This window comes from Arachis duranensis, unplaced genomic scaffold, assembly GCF_000817695.3.
Source record: "Arachis duranensis cultivar V14167 unplaced genomic scaffold, aradu.V14167.gnm2.J7QH unplaced_Scaffold_608113, whole genome shotgun sequence".
NCBI classification, from domain to species: Eukaryota; Viridiplantae; Streptophyta; class Magnoliopsida; order Fabales; family Fabaceae; genus Arachis; species Arachis duranensis.
The window spans coordinates 1,229,976-1,242,835 of NW_026264987.1; the positions used below are offsets into that span (position 1 = coordinate 1,229,976).

Below are 12,860 nucleotides of genomic sequence, written 5' to 3' on the forward strand. Positions count from 1 at the left end.
CTAGTAGCCTAGGGTTTACAGAGATGAGTAAATGACATAAAAATCTACTTCCGGGCCCACTTGGTGTGTGCTTGGGTTGAGCATTGAAGCATTTTCGTGTAGAGATTCTTCTTGGAGTTAAACGCCAGCTTTAGTGCCAGTTTGGGCGTTTAACTCCCATTTTGGTGCCAGTTCCGGCGTTTAACGCTGGAATTTCTGTAGGTGACTTTGAACGCCGGTTTGGGCCATCAAATCTTGGGCAAAGTATGGACTATCATATATTGCTGGAAAGCCCAGGATGTCTACTTTCCAAAGCCGTTGAGAGCGAGCCAATTGGGCTTCTGTAGCTCCAGAAAATCCACTTCGAATGCAGGGAGGTCAGAATCCAACAGCATCTGCAGTCCTTTTCAGTCTCTGAATCAGATTTTTGCTCAGGTCCCTCAATTTCAGCCAGAAAATACCTGAAATCACAGAAAAACACACAAACTCATAGTAAAGTCCAGAAAAGTGAATTTTAACTAAAAACTAATAAAAATATACTAAGAACTCAACTAAAACTACCAAAAACATACTAAAAACAATGCCAAAAAGCGTACAAATTATCCGCTCATCAGTTAGTGACTCATAGCTTACAGAAAAGTAGTGAAAGGTTCGAATGGACAAAGACCAAAAGTTCTTAACAATGGTGATCTCTGTTCTACTTATACTAGTCTAATAACTAAGGATTATAGAAATATGATAAACTAGTCTTGTAGTGCAAAAAATCCACTTCTGGGACCCACTTGGTGAGTGTTTAGGCTGAGCTTGGGGAGAGCCACGAGTTGGTACTCCCCTTGGGGTGTTGGATGCCACCTTGGGACTCATTTTTGGGCGTTGGACGCCAGCTCCTCCCTTTTGGGCGTCCAACGCAAGGAAAGGGGCTAGTAACTGGCATTGAACTCTAGTTTTGAACCTTTATTTCTAGAGAAAAGTATGGACTATTATAAATTTCTAGAAAGCCCTGGATGTTAGATTTTCATAGTCATTGAGAACGCGCCATTTGGACTTTTGTAGCTCCAGAAATGCTCCTTCAAGTGCATAGAGGTTAGATCCTGACAGCATCTGTAGTCCTTTCTCTGTCTCTGAATTAGACTTTTTCCAAAGCTCATGAATTTCAGCCAGAAATTACCTGAAATCATAAGAAAACACCAAAACTCAAAATAGAATCCAAAAATGTGAATTTTGCACTAAAACCTATGAAAATATTATAAAACTTAAACAAAACATAACTAAAGCTATATGAAAATGATGCCAAAAAGTGTATAAAATATCCACTCATTAGAACACCAAACTTAAACTGTTGCTTATCCCCAAGCAACCAAAAGCAAAGTAGAGAAGGATACAATAAATCCCAGTTTTCAATGAAGCTCAGTTTCAATTAGATGAGCAGGACTAGTGGCTATTCACTTCTGAATAGTTTTGGCATCTCACTTTCCTTTGAAACTTAGAAACATTGGCATTTTTAGGAACTCTGAATTCAGATGATATTATTGGATCTCCTAGTTTAGTTCTTTTTTATTCTTGAACACAACTTCTTGAGTCTTAGTCGTGACCCTAAGCACTTTGTTTTCCAGTATTACCACCAGATACATAAACGCCACAAACACTTAACTAGGTGAACCCAATTGGATTGTGATTCAGCTTGCTAGAATCCCCAGTCAGTGGTGTCCAGAGTTCTTAAGCACACTCTTTTGCTTTGGATCACGACTTTAACTGCTCAGTCTCAAGCTTTTCACTTGACACCTTCACACCACAAGCATATAGTTCGGGGAATCAGCTCTTTTGAACTTTTAAGCCAATATTTTGTTTCTTTTAGGGCCTCCTAACCATTGATGCTTAAAGCCTTGGATCCTTGCTCTTTCCTTTTGGTTTAAAGAGCTACTAGCTTTTTCTTTTTTTTCGCATATATATTTTTTTCTTTTATTGCTTTTTGCTACTTTTTCTTACGTCAGAAATCAACCTTTTTGGATTTTTCAGATTACCAATAATACTTCTCCTTTTTCATCATTATTTCAAGATCCAACATTCTTAACTCCAACATTCTTTTTATTTAACTCAAAATTTATGCATCTTTACCACTTCTAAAAAAATCGAAATTTTATTCAAATTTAATGAGATGATAAGAGGAACATTTTATACCTAATTGGAAAAAAAGAAAAGAAACTTAAATCCTAATAATGCTCATGCAATTCTTAATTTAAAAGACAGAAATTTAAATAAAAACTTAAATGTTACTAGCGATCATGTAAATCTAAACATAAGAAACAGCAATTGGAATAAGCACAGAAATAGGGAGGTGGAACTTAACCACCTTAATCCTAGTTGGCACTAGGCTCTTCAGGAGATAATTTCTGACACTTTAGTTCTTCTACACACCCATGTTTCTCTTGTTCCTTGACTAGTTTGCAAAGCATGCTAGTCTGGTCTTTTTGCTCCTCTTTTAATTGATCCAAGGTGGTTCACAATTGTGCAACAAATGCTTCCAGCTGGGTCCAATATTCAATTGGAGGTTTGGTACGCGAAATTGTGATCCCTAGTAATGGCTCCAAAAACTTGGTGCTCTAATCTTAATTCATAATTAGTCACAACTCCGTGTAGCTGACCAGCAAGTGCACTGGGTCGTCCAAGTAATACCTTACGTGAGTAAGGGTCGATCCCACGGAGATTGTTGGTATGAAGCAAGCTATGGTCATCTTGTAAATCTCAGTCAGGCGAATTCAAATGATAATGGTTATGGAAAATATAAAGAGATACTTAATTAATTAATAAAGGATAGAGATACTTATGTAAATCATTGGTAGGAATTTCAGATAAGCGTATAGAGATGCTTTCGTCCCTCTGAACCTCTGCTTTCCTACTGCCTTCCTTCAATTAGTCCTACTCCTTTCCATGGCAAGCTTTATGTAGGGCATCACTGTTATCAATGGCTACATCCCATCCTCTCTTGTGAAAATGGTCCGATGCGCTGTCACTGCATGGCTAATCATCTGGAGGTTCTCGATCATACTGGAATAGGATTTACTATCCTTTTACGTCTGTCACTACGCCCAGCACTCGCGAGTTTGAAGCTCGTCACAGTCATTCAATCCCTGAATCCTACTCGGAATACCACAGACAAGGTTTAGACTTTTCGGATTCTCATGAATGCCGCCATCAATCTAGCTTATACCACGAAGATCCCAATATCTCGGACTCGGTCCCCTGTATTAGTAATCTAAGAGATACTCATTCAATCTGAGGTAGAATGGAAGTGGTTGTCAGGCACGCGTTTGTAGGGAATGATGATGATCGTCATGTTCATCACATTCATGTTGAAGTGCGAATGGATATCTTAGAAGCGGAATAAGTTGAATTGAATAGAAAAACAGAAGTGCTATGCATTAATTCATGAAGAACAGCAGAGCTCCACATCTTAATCTATGGAGTGTAGAAACCCTGCCGTTGAAAATACATAAGTGAAAGGTCTAGGCATGGCCGAGAGGCCAGCCCCCATGATCTAGTAACTAAACGTCCAAAGATGCCTAATACAACAGTAAAATGTCCTATTTATACTAAACTAGTTACTAGGGTTTACAGTGATAAGTAAATGATGCATAAATCCAATTTCGGGGCCCACTTGGTGTGTGCTTGGGCTGAGCTTGAAGTTTCCACGTGCAGAGGCTTCCTTTGGAGTTGAACGCCAAGTTGTAACGTGTTTTTGGCGTTCAACTCTGGTTCGTGACGTGTTTGTGGTGTTTAACTCCAGACTGCAGCATAGAACTGGCGTTCAACGCCCTTTTGCGTTGTCTAAACTCGGCCAAAGTATGGACTATTATATATTGCTAGAAATTCCTGGATGTCTACTTTCCAACGCCGTTGAGAGCGCGTCATTTGGAGTTCTGTAGCTCTAGAAAATCCGATTTGGGTGCAGGGAGGTCAGAATCCAACAGCATCAGCAGTCCTTCTTCAACCTCTGAATCTGATTTTTGCTCAAGTCCCTCAATTTCAGCCAGAAAATACCTGAAATCACAGAAAAACACACAAACTCATAGTAAAGTCCAGAAATGTGAATTTAACATAAAAACTAATAAAAACATCCCTAGAAGTAACTAGATCCTACTAAAAACATACTAAAAACAATGCCAAAAAGCGTATAAATTATCTGCTCATCACAACACCAAACTTAAATTGTTGCTTGTCCCCAAGCAACTGAAAATAAAATAGGATAAAAAGAAGATAATATACTATAAATTCCAAAATATCAATGAATATTAATTCTAATTAGATGAGCGGGACTTGTAGCTTTTTGCCTCTGAACAGTTTCGGCATCACACTTTATCCTTTGAAGTTCAGAATGATTGGCATCTATAGGAACTTAGAATTTCAGATAGTGTTATTAATTCTCCTTGTTCAGTATGTTGATTCTTGAACACAGCTACTTTTATGAGTCTTGGTCGTGGCCCTAAGCACTCTGTTTTCCAGTATTACCACCGGATACATACATGTCACAGACACATAATTGGGTGAACCTTTTCAGATTGTGACTCAGCTTTGCTAAAGTCCCCAATTAGAGGTGTCCAGGGTTCTTAAGCACACTCTTTTTTTTCTTTGGACCTCGACTTTAACCGCTCAGTCTCAAGTTTTCACTTGACACATTCACGCACAAGCACATGGTTAGGGACAGCTTGGTTTAGCCGCTTAGGCCAGGATTTTATTCCTTTAGGCCCTCCTATCTACTGATGCTCAAAGCCTTAGATCCTTTTTATTACCCTTGCCTTTTGGTTTTAAGGACTATTGGCTTTTTTTTTTGCTATATTTTTTTTCTGCAAGCTTTGTATTCACTGCTTTTTCTTACTTCAAGAATCATTTTTATGATTTTTCAGATTATCAATAACATTTCTCTTTGTTCACCATTCTTTCAAGAGCCAACATATTTAACATTCATAAACATCAAATTCAAAAGACATATGCACTGTTCAAGCATTCATTCAGAAAACAAAAAGTATTTGCCACCACATCAATATAATTAAATTAAATTCAAAGATAAATTCGAAACTCATGTACTTCTTGTTCTTTTGAATTAAAACAATTTTTTTATTTAAGAGAGGTGAAGGATTCATGGAATTATTCATAGCCTTAAGTCATAGTTACTAAATACTAATGATCATGAAGTAGAGACCCAAAACATAAATAAACATTTAACATAAAGAAACGAAAAACAGAGAAATTAAGAACAAGGAATGAGTTCACCTTAGTGATGGTGGCGTTTCCTTCTTGAGGAACCAATGATGTCCTTGAGCTCTTCTATGTCTCTTCCTTGTCTTTGTTGCTCCTCCCTCATAGCTCTTGATGTTCCACCCTTAGTTGCTCCCAATTTGTGTGGAGAAAAATGTATCCCCTGGGGTCTCTCAGGGATCTCTTGATTTGCAGTCAAATGTTCTACCACTGAGCTATAGACCCTTTACATGAATCTCTCCATCTCCCATGACTTGGAGGTGGAAGCTTTTGTCTTCCTTTTTCTCTTCTTTTTTTTTTTTGAGGTTTCTCTGCCCTTAGATGCCATCAATGGTTATGGAAAAGCAACAAAGCAATGCTTTTACCACACCAAACTTAGAATGTTGCTCGCCCTCGAGAAAAAGAAGAAAGAATAGAAGAAGGAGAAGAAGATATGGAGAATAAGGATGGATGTGAGTGGTGAAGAGGTAATAGGGAAGAGAGGATGAATGAGAGAGGGGAGAGTATGAGTGGAGGTAGGTGAGGATCCTGTGGGATTCACAGATCCTGAGATGATCCTGTGGGGTCCACAGATCCTGAGGTGTCAAGGATTTACATCCCTGCACCCATTAGGCATGTAAAATGCCTTTGCATACAATTCTGGCGTTTAAACACCAGATTGATGCTTGTTCTGGGCGTTGAACGCCCATCTGTAGTATATTTCTGGTGTTAAACGCCAGTTCCATGCTTGTTTCTAGCGTTCAGCGCCAGCTTCTCCCAGGGTGTCTTCTTGGTGTCTGAACGCCAAGATGTTGCTTGTTTCTGGCGTTCAGTGCCAGAACCATGCTCTGTTCTGGCGTTGAACGCCAACCAGATGCTCCTTACTGGCGTTTAAACGCTAGTAAGTCCTTCCTCCAGGGTGTGATTTTTCTTCTGCTGTTTTTTATTCTGTTTTTGATTTTTGTATTTATTTTGTGACTCCACATGATCATGAACCTAAGAAAACATGAAAAACAATAAAAATAAAATTAGATAAATAAAAATTAGGTTGCCTCCCAACAAGTGCTTCTTTAATGTCAATAGCTTGACAGTGGGCTCTCATGGAACCTCACAGGTATTCAGAGCATTGTTGAGACTTTCCAGCACCAAACTTAGAGTTTGGTTGTGACCTCCCAACACCAAACTTAGAGTTTGACTGTGGGGGCTCTTGTTGACTCTATAGTGAGAGAAGCTTTTCATGCTTCCTCTCCATGGTTGCAGAGGGAGATCCTTGAGTTTTAAACACAAGGTTGTCCTCATTTAGTTGAAGGATTAATTCTCCTCTGTCCACATCAATCACAGCTCTTGCTGTGGCTAGGAAGGGTCTTCCAATGATGATGGATTCATCCTCATCCTTCCCAGTGTCTAGGACTATGAAATCAGCAAGGATGTAAAGGCCTTCAACCTTTACTAACACGTCCTCTACTTGTCCATAAGCCTATTTTCTTGAATTGTTTGCCATCTCTAATGAGATTTTAATAGCTTGCACCCCATAGATTCCCAGTTTCTCTATTATAGAGAAGGGCATGAGGTTTATCCCTGAACCAAGGTCACACAGAGCCTTAAAGATCATGGTGCCTATGGTACAATGTATTAGGAACTTTCTAGGATCCTGTTTCTTCTGAGGCAATCTCAGTTGATCCAGATAACTCAGTTCATTAGTGCACAAGGGAGGTTCATCTTCCCAAGTCTCATTACCAAATAAACTGGCATTCAGCTTCATGATTGCACCAAGGTACTTGGCAACTTGCTCTTCAGTAACATCCTCATTCTCTTCAGAAGAAGAATACTCATCATAGCTTATGAATGGCATAAGGAGGTTCAATGGAATCTCTATGGTCTCTAGTTGAGCCTCAGATTCCTTTGGTTCCTCAAAGGGAAACTCCTTGTTGATCACTAAACATCCCAGGAGGTCTTCCTCCTTGGGATTCATGTCCTCCTCCTCTCTTGTGGGTTCGGCCATGATTGCTATATCAATGGCCTTGCATTCTCCTTTTGGATTTTCTTCTGTATTGCTTGGGAGAATACTAGGAGGAATTTCAGTGACCCTTTTACTCAGCTGGCCCACTTGTGCCTCCAAATTTCTAATGGAGGACCTTGTTTCATTCATGAAACTCAGAGTGGCCTTAGATAGATCAGAGACTAAGTTTGCTAAATTAGAGGTATTTTGTTCAGAGTTCTTTGTCTTTTGCTGAGTGGATGATGGAAAAGGCTTGCTGTTGCTAAACCTGTTTCTCCCACCATTATTAAAGCCTTGTTGAGGCTTTTGTTGATCCTTCCATGAGAAATTTGGATGATTTCTCCATGATGGGTTATAGGTGTTTCCATAAGGTTCACCCATGTAATTTACCTCTGCTATTGTATGGTTCTCAGGATCATATGCTTCTTCTTCAGAAGATGCCTCTTGAATACTGTTGGATGCAGCTTGCATTCCATTCAGACTCTGAGAAATCATATTGACTTGCTGAGTCAATATTTTGTTCTAAGCCAATATGGCATTCAGAGCATCAATTTCAAGAACTCCCTTCTTCTGAGGCATCCCATTACTTACAGGATTCCTCTAAGAGGTGTACATGAACTGGTTATTAGCAACCATGTCAATGAGTTCTTGAGCTTCTGCAGGCATTTTCTTTAGGTGAATGGATCAACCTACAGAATGGTCCAATGATATCTTTGATAACTCAGACAGACCATCATAAAATATATCCAGGATTGTCCATTCTGAAAGCATGTCAGAAGGACACTTTTTGGTCAGTTGCTTGTATCTCTCCCAAGCTTCATAGAGGGATTCACCTTCTTTCTGTATGAAGGTTTGAACATCCACTCTAAGCTTGCTAAGCTTTTGGGGAGGAAAGAACTTGGCTAAGAAAGCCTTGACCAGCTTATCCCAAGAGTTCAGGCTATCCTTGGGTTGAGAGTCCAACCATATTCTAGCTCTGTCTCTTACAGCAAAAGGAAAAAGCATGAGCCTGTAGACTTCAGGATCTACTCCATTAGTCTTAACAGTATCACATATCTGCAAGAATTCAGTTAAGAACTAAAAAGGATCTTCAGATGGAAGTCCATGAAACTTGCAGTTTTGTTGCATCAGAGAAACTAGCTGAGGTTTCAGCTCAAAATTGTTTGCTCCAATGGTAGGGATGGAGATGCTTCTTCCATGTAAATTAGAATTAGGTGCAGTAAAGTCACCAAGCATCCTCCTTGCATTATTGTTATTTTCGGCTGCCATCTCCTCTTCCTGTTCGAAAATTCCTGTAAGGTTGTCTCTGGATTGTTGTATTTTAGCTTCTCTTAGTTTCCTCTTCAAAGTCCTTTCAGGTTCTGGATCAGCTTCAACAAGAATGCCTTTTTCCTTGTTCCTGCTCATAAGAAGAGAAAAGAACTAGAAAAGAAGAGGAATCCTCTATGTCACAGTATAGGGATTCTTTTATGTGAGTAGAAGGGAAGAAGAGTAGAAGAGAAAAAAGAAGAAGAAGAATTCGAACACAGAGAAGGGGGTTTCAAATTATGAGAAGAGAAGTGTTAGTAGATGAATAAATAGATAGAAGGAGATGAGAGGGAGATAATTTCGAAAATAAAGTAAAATAAAAATTAAAATTTAAAGTTAATTTTTGAAAATTAAAGTTTGAAATTAAATTAAATTAAAATTTAAACAATTAGTTAATTAAAATTGAATTTTGAAAAAGAGGAAGGTATTTTCAAAAATTAGAAAGAGAGAATTAGTTAGGTAGTTTTGAAAAAGATAAGAAACAAACAAAAAGTTAGTTAGTTGATTGAAAAAGATTTGAAAATCAATTTTTGAAAAGATAAGAAGATAAAAAGTTAGAAAAGATATTTTAAAATCAAATTTTTGAAAAAGATAAACTTTTGAAAAAGATAAGATAAAAAGATATTTTTGAAAAGATATGATTGAAGTTAGTTTTGAAAAAGATTTGATTTTTAAAATCACAATTAATGACTTGATTCACAAGAAATCACAAGATATGATTCTAGAACTTAAAGTTTGAATCTTTCTTAACAAGCAAGTAACAAACTTGAAATTTTTGAATCAAAGCATTAATTGATGATGATATTTTCGAAAATTATGTAATAAAATTAAGAAAAAGATTTTTGAAAAATATTTTAAAATTTTCGAAAATAATTAAGAAAAATGAAAAAGATATGATTTTTGAAAAAGATGTGAAAAAGATAAGATTTTTAATATGAAAATTTGATTTGATCCATAAGAAATAATTAAATTTAAAAAATTTTTGACTAAATCAAATCACATTTTGGAAATTTTGAGAGAAAAAAGGAAAAGATATTTTTTTATTTATGAATTTTTAATGAAGAAAGAGAAAAACATGAACAATACTCAATGCATGAAAATTTTGGATCAAAATGAAAAATGCATGCAAGAACACTATGAATGTCAAGATGAACACCAAGAACACTTTGAGGATCATGATGAACATCAAGAACATATTTTTGAAAAATTTTTTATGCAAAGAAAACATGCAAGACACCAAACTTAGAAATCTTTAATGCTTGGACACTATGAATGCAAAAATGCATATGACAAACAACAAAAGACACCAAACAATAAAACATAAAAAATCAAACAAGAAGACTGGCCAAGAACAACTTGAAGATCATGAAGAACATATGATGAATTTCCAGAAATTGCACAAATTTAAAAAAAAAACATGCAAGTGACACCAAACTTAAAATTTGACTCAAGACTCAAACAAGAAACACAAAAATATTTTTGATTTTATGAATTTGTAAATTTTTTGTAATTGTAATTTGGAAAAACGAAAAAGGAAAATTTTTTTGTATTTTTATTATTTTTGTTCGAAAATAAGAAGTAAAAGAAAATAAAATTACCTAATCTGAGCAACAAGATGAACCGTTAGTTGTCCATACTCGAACAATCCCCGACAACGGCGCCAAAAACTTGGTACGCAAAATTGTGATCCCTGGTAATGGCTCCAAAAACTTGGTGCTCTAATCTTAATTCATAATTAGTCACAACTCCGTGTAGCTGACCAGCAAGTGCACTGGGTCGTCCAAGTAATACCTTACGTGAGTAAGGGTCGATCCCACGGAGATTGTTGGTATGAAGCAAGCTATGGTCATCTTGTAAATCTCAGTCAGGCGAATTCAAATGATAATGGTTATGGAAAATATAAAGAGATACTTAATTAATTAATAAAGGATAGAGATACTTATGTAAATCATTGGTAGGAATTTCAGATAAGCGTATAGAGATGCTTTCGTCCCTCTGAACCTCTGCTTTCCTGTTGCCTTCCTTCAATCAGTCCTACTCCTTTCCATGGCAAGCTTTATGTAGGGCATCACCATTGTCAATGGCTACATCCCATCCTCTCTTGTGAAAATGGTCCGATGCGCTGTCACTGCATGGCTAATCATCTGGAGGTTCTCGATCATACTGGAATAGGATTTACTATCCTTTTGCGTCTGTCACTATGCCCAGCACTCGCGAGTTTGAAGCTCGTCACAGTCATTCAATCCCTGAATCCTACTCGGAATACCACAGACAAGGTTTAGACTTTAAGGATTCTCATGAATGCCGCCATCAATCTAGCTTATACCACGAAGATCCCAATATCTCGGACTCGGTCCCCTGTATTAGTAATCTAAGAGATACTCATTCAATCTGAGGTAGAATGGAAGTGGTAACGTGTTTTTGGCGTTCAATCCCTGAACGCCAAGTTGTAACGTGTTTTTGGCGTTCAACTCTGGTTCGTGACGTGTTTCTGGCGTTTAACTCCAGACTGCAGCGTAGAACTGACATTCAACGCCCTTTTGCGTCGTCTAAACTCGGCCAAAGTATAGACTATTATATATTGCTGGAAAGCCCTGGATGTCTACTTTCCAACGCCGTTAAGAGCGCGGCATTTGGAGTTATTTAGCTCCAGAAAATCTATTTTGAGTGCAGGGAGGTCAGAATCCAACAGCATCAGCAGTCCTTCTTCAACCTCTGAATCTGATTTTTGCTCAAGTCCCTCAATTTCAGCTAGAAAATACCTGAAATCACAGAAAAACACACAAACTCATAGTAAAGTCCAGAAATGTGAATTTAACATAAAAACTAATAAAAACATCCCTAGAAGTAACTAGATCCTACTAAAAACATACTAAAAATAATGCCAAAAAGCGTATAAATTATCCGCTCATCAAGGTTCCTCCTGTATTTGGGGAGGCTCAGGTGTCTTCCTTTTGGGATGATCATCTAGTATTCTAGAGCTTTTCATCACTTGCTTGGTGATTGGGCTACCTGTTGGGATATATGAGTCTCTGTTAATCATGATTCTAACCTCCTTACACAACCGAAAGATAAGGTTGGGATAGGCCAATTTGGCTTGAGTTGACATCCTGTTTGCAACCTTGTATAGCTCAAAAAGGATTAATTAGTGGATTTCCACCTCATTCCCCATCATGATGCAGTAAATCATCACAGCTCTTCTAATAGTGACTTCAGAGTGGTTTCTAGTGGGGAGTATGGAATGCCCAATGAAATCCAGCCAACCCCTAGCAATTGGTTTGAAATCTATTCTTCTCAGTTGGTTTGGTGTGCCTTTTGTGTTATTGATCCACTGAGTTCCAGGCAGACATATACCTTCTAGAATCTGATCCAGCTTTGGATCAGCCACCACCCTCCTATTAAAGGATTCTGGATCATCCCTTTGTAGAGGTAATTTAAAGATCTATATCACCTTGTCAAGATGAAAATAGAGAGTCTTCCCTCGGACCATGGTGCGAAAAGTATGAAACCCTTGTCCATCTTTCTTTTGCTTATGTGTCATCCACAGATTTGAATAGAATTCATGGACCACTGTTAATCCAACATTGGTAACAGGGTTGGCCAGAGCTTTCCAGCCTCTCTTTTGAATCTGCTCTTGGATCTCCAGGTACTCATCGTCTTTTAATTCGAATCTGGCCTCCGGGATTACTATCCTTTTACACATTATTGTGTAATAATTTTCTTCATGCTGCTTGGTATAGAATCTGAAAGGTTTGAAAATAGATGTTGGGTTGTCTTCTTTGCTTCTTGAAGTGGGTTTTCTACTTTTTGAAGCCATAGAATTTGAATGGAGTGAGAAAGCAGGGCTTTTTCCACACCAAACTTAAAAAGTTTGCTCGTCCTTGAGTAAAAGAAAAGAAAGAAGACGAACAGGAGGAGAGGGATTCAAATGGAAGATGAATTAGCAAAGGGGATTCGGTTGGTATATATAGGGAGGGATAGGGTGGGTTTTCAAAAATTAGATAAAAGATAATAAAGATATGATTCAAAATTTTGTAAGAGATAAGAAAGATAGGTTTAAAAATTGTTAGTGTTAAAGAAAGATAAAATATAAGTTATTAAAGATATGAAAAATATTTGAACGTGTAATAAAAGATTTGAAAAAGAATTGCAAAAGATATGAACTTTTGAAAAAGATTTGAAGAAAAGAATGAGAAAGATTTGGAAAAGATGATAGTTAGAAGAATCTTATTTAAAAGATAAGATTCGGAAAAGATATGGTTTGAACAAGTCAAACCCCGTTACCCTATTATGGCCGTTGAACGCCCAGAATGGCATCCATTCTGGCATTCAACGCCATGCT

At 37.5% G+C, this 12,860-nt stretch overlaps 1 non-coding gene across 1 annotated transcript; it reads left to right on the plus strand.

The window, feature by feature from the left end:
- Positions 1–7,975: 7,975 nt before the first annotated feature.
- Positions 7,976–8,083, plus strand: LOC127744594 (small nucleolar RNA R71). Its single transcript, XR_008005572.1, has one exon. It is a non-coding gene; the product is annotated as a small nucleolar RNA R71 (small nucleolar RNA).
- Positions 8,084–12,860: the final 4,777 nt, after the last annotated feature.